Below are 4,248 nucleotides of genomic sequence, written 5' to 3' on the forward strand. Positions count from 1 at the left end.
CTTTCCTTATGTTCTCCAGCCCAATGAGAAGCATGTTCTCCTTATTTTCATTAAAAGGATCTACAACATCAAATTCTCAGTAACCTAGAGCCTAGCTTTCTGTAAAACTTGATTACAGGTCTCTAAAGGTAATAATTTTACATTACTGTCTTGTCATTGCAGGACATAAAGTATCAGTGCCCTCTTTACCTCTGGAAATAGGCTCATTAATGCCTGTAAATCTAATCAGATCAGAAAATCAATTCTAGATAAGTCAGAACCAATTCAAAGAAATCATCCTAAGATTCTGCTCCTCTGGAACTACTCTAAGTACTGGATTTTTTTTTTTTTTTTAAGTGCCATAATTGACCTTTCAGTGAGAGAATTCTCCCAGTTGAGTTTAAATTCACAGAGAGCAGGCTCCAGACACCCAGCACAGACTGAGTGTGCTCTGGCAAACCTGATCCAAGAAGACCTTCACTTCACTCCTTCCCTCAGAACATCTTGAGTTTCTCCTTTAGGCTTTGACAAAATAGTTGAGTCTGAATTCTATAAATACAGGTTACTGAGAAGATTGTTTTGCCAGGGAACATTTTCTAAAGCCCCAAGTGTTAATAGGTGGTGGTGTAATAATCTCCTGTGTCCTATTAATTTCTGAGGTTCTGAAAGAACCACACTTATTCTTAGGAGAGATGTCTGATCTTGAAGGTACTGAAGAAACCCCAGCTTTATCCAGGTATCAAGGACCTCTCTGAAGGACTCAGAGCAGAATTTAACATTGAGGAGTGATTTCTTTAAATTTTAATTTTATTGAAGAAATTTGGCTCTTCCTGTTCTCCACGATGGTACAGGATCAAGGTGAAAAGAAGATCCCCACGTGGGAACTTCACATCCACAAACTCGCCTCAATATCTGTGTGGGGAGGGTAGAGACAGACTGACCTGAGCAGCTCACAGGCCAGACCCCCGTGTTTTCCAAAGCCAAGTACAGCATCAGGTGCTTCAGCATCAGGAGAAACGAAGAGATTGCCGTTCACTGCACACTCTGAGGGGCCAAGGCAGAAACAATCCTGGAGAAAGGTCTAAAGGTGTAGGAATGTGAGTTAAGAAAACAAAAAAAATAACCCCTCAGACACTAGAAACTTTGGTTTTGGGATCCAGAAACACACTGATATAGGTATCAAATATGACTCAAGCACTGGTATCTATGACCTGGACTTCAATGTGGTGCTGGATAGGCAAGGTTTTAGCATCGCAGACAAGAAGTGTGGGACAGGCTGCACTGGGGACAAACAGAGTCAGTTAAGAGGAGGCCATGCAATGGGTCCAGCAGAAGTGTGATGGGATTATTCTTCCTGGTAAATAAGTTCCCATTTCTACCCAAAAGGCCGATACAAAGTTTTCAGTGGGGAAGTGGGGGGAAAGGAAAAGAAATGTAAACTTTAATTCACAGGGCAAGATATATATATATATATATATATATATATATATATATATATATATATAAATAAAATTTTCATACAGGATCTCACTGTCACCCAGGCTGGAGTGCAGTGATGCAATCTTGGCTCACTGCAACCTCAGCCTCCTGGGCTCAAGTGATCCTCCCACCTCAGCCTCCTGAGTAGCTGGGACTACAGGCACACACCATCACGCCTGGCTAATTCTTTTTGTATTTTTTGTAGAGACGGGGTTTTGCTATGTTACCCAGGCTGGTCTCAAACTCCTGGGCTCAAGTGATCCACCCGTCTTGGTCTCCCAAAGTGCTGAGATTATAGGCGCGAGCCACCGTGCCTGGCCGATAATTTTATTTTGGACTCTAGTTCCCATTAAACATTAACTTAAAAATTTTGGAGTTTGGGTTCACTGGACTGAATTTAAAAAGTTAATTTTTAGGACTTGAATTTTTCTTGGGCATTTGATAGCAGCAGAAATGTTTATATTCAAATTTGGGTCTTCTCTATTTGTTAGAATTTTATTATTGGAGCATCTTTTTGTTGTCATTTAATTCATTGCAGAACCAATGATGGGCAGCATTAGATAGGGCGGCTGGATGTAATTTTAGATGGAAAACAGAATAAGCTTTGGTACAACTTGACCTTAGAGCATGTGGCAAATTGTATTTTATGAAATTGGCCTTCAGTGAAATAAGCCAGACACAAAAGGACAAGCACTGTATGATTTCACTTTTATGAGGTACAAAGAATAGCGAAACTCCTAGAGACAAAAAGTAGAGTGGGGTTGCCAGGGGCTGGAGCCAGTGGGGAATAGGGAGTTACTGTTGAATGAGTACAGAGTTCAACTTGGGAAGGTGAAATTCTGGAGAGAGAGAGAGAGTGGTGATGGTACACAGCAATGCAAATGTACTAAATGCTACTGCAGTGTGCATCTAAAAATAGTTATAATGGCAACTTTCAGGAAGATTTCACCACAATTTTAAAAAGGAAAAAAATAGCCACAATGATATTTCCAGTCCCACATGCTCTTCCAAAACCTCGCCACTCTCCCATTAGGAGTAAGAGTCTCTCTTCCTAACAGAGGACAGCAGCAGTGATGCTGTGTGGATTATGAGACCCAGTCATGAAAGACGACGTGGCTCCTGCCTGGTTCTCTCTTCATTTCAATATGGACCTTTGGAGCCCTGAGCTAAGCTGAAGCCACCCTGCAGGAGAGACCATGTGGGACGGTCACATAGCAATAGAGAGAGCTGCCCAAGGAGCCCAGTTGTGCGAGTCTTCCTGGTTCACGTGCCAGGCATACGAATGAGGAAGACATCACACTGACTACAGCCCTGGCTGCTGACAGAGAGACCCCGAGTGAGAACTGCCTGCCGAGCCCAGTCAACCCCACAGTTGTGAGAGACAATAATCATAGATTTTTTTTCTGACACTAAATTTGGTGTAGTTTATTATACAGCAATAGACAACTGGAACACAGCCCATTTAATTTTTGTTTTAAGACGGGGTCCCATTCTATCACCCAGAGTGCAGTGGTGCAATCACATTTCACTGCAGCTTTGATCCCTTGGGCTCAAGCAACTCTCCCACTTCAGCCTCCTGAGGAGCTGGAACTACAGGCACGTGCCACCATGCCTGGCTAATTTTTAAAACTTCTTTTGTAGAGATGAGGTCTTGCTATGTTACCCAAGCTAGTCTCAAACTCCTGGGATCAAGAGATCCACCTGCCTCAGCTTCCCAAAGTGCTGGAATGACAGGCATGAGCCACCAGGCCCAGCCCCATTTAACTAATGTTTTCATCTAACCCATTCATTTTTATGGTCACCTGACCTCAAGAGCCTTCTTGGGGTAAAGTGGACGCTGCCTGCCAGCAGTCCCAGGAGGACACTCTGAAGCCATTCAGTGTCAGAAGGTGGGAGCAAAAACTCCTAGGTCGTTTGCCATTTCTTCTTTCCTGAAGGGGGCTGCCACATCCTCGGCTGGTGGCACACTTGATAGAGGACTCCAATGCATTGGGAGAACAAACACCTGGAGGCTGTTATGGGGACGCTAGTTCCCCACTTCTTAGTTTCCTGTGGAAACTTTTATCTAGACACCCCACTACTGGCCTTTCTCCCAGCCTCCCTCAATCTTCTTCTCAGAAGTGACATCTGGTAGGTGAGTCTGAGAGAATGATCTGGGCATGCCGACCCAGCCCCTTCCTCCCTTCTTTTGCTCTGGTTGACATCTCTGCTGTGCAGAATAAAGCATTCGCCCAGCTGGGCCTGGGGCTGGGGACTGCCTAATTCATAAGTTAAGCCTGTATAAGCCAAGTTGGCTGTAGTTATTTTAACAACTCCAGAGATAATAAAAGTGATATTGTAATTTCCATCTGCCAAGCTCCTATGTCTATCTCAGAATAGCTGAAAACTCAGGAGGGTGGAAAAAAGGATGTAAATTCTTTGTCTTTGCTCCAGCCTCTCTCTGCCTTTCATTATCTCCTTTTCAGTCACTTGTCAAATCTGGCTTTAAAGTTATTTGTAGACTTCTCATAGGTCACTACTGCATCGCATAGGTAGTCCTCAACTTTAATGATTGTGCTTTAAAACGACCTAAACACCCTTTTCACACTCTACACTGACACTTCTAAACTGAGTGTTACATGTCAAACTCAGGCTCTCATGCATCAGCTGGCAAAAACGAACATTCCCAGCTATCCCACAGCAGAGTTGCTGGCCAGCCAGCTGCTCTGTTCTATGGTTTCATCACTTTCGTTGGTATGGCAGTTTGGGGACAATTATTTAAATACTTTATTATATTTGCAGTGATTGTTT

The 4,248-nt window shown here is 43.3% G+C and overlaps 1 pseudogene; it reads left to right on the forward strand.

Annotated features, from left to right (window-relative positions):
- Positions 1 to 614: 614 nt before the first annotated feature.
- On the forward strand, positions 615 to 1,431 carry LOC102120759 (large ribosomal subunit protein uL5-like; annotated as a pseudogene).
- The last annotated feature ends 2,817 nt before the right edge of the window (positions 1,432 to 4,248 follow it).

This window comes from Macaca fascicularis, chromosome 13, assembly GCF_037993035.2.
Source record: "Macaca fascicularis isolate 582-1 chromosome 13, T2T-MFA8v1.1".
Classification (NCBI taxonomy): Eukaryota; Metazoa; Chordata; class Mammalia; order Primates; family Cercopithecidae; genus Macaca; species Macaca fascicularis.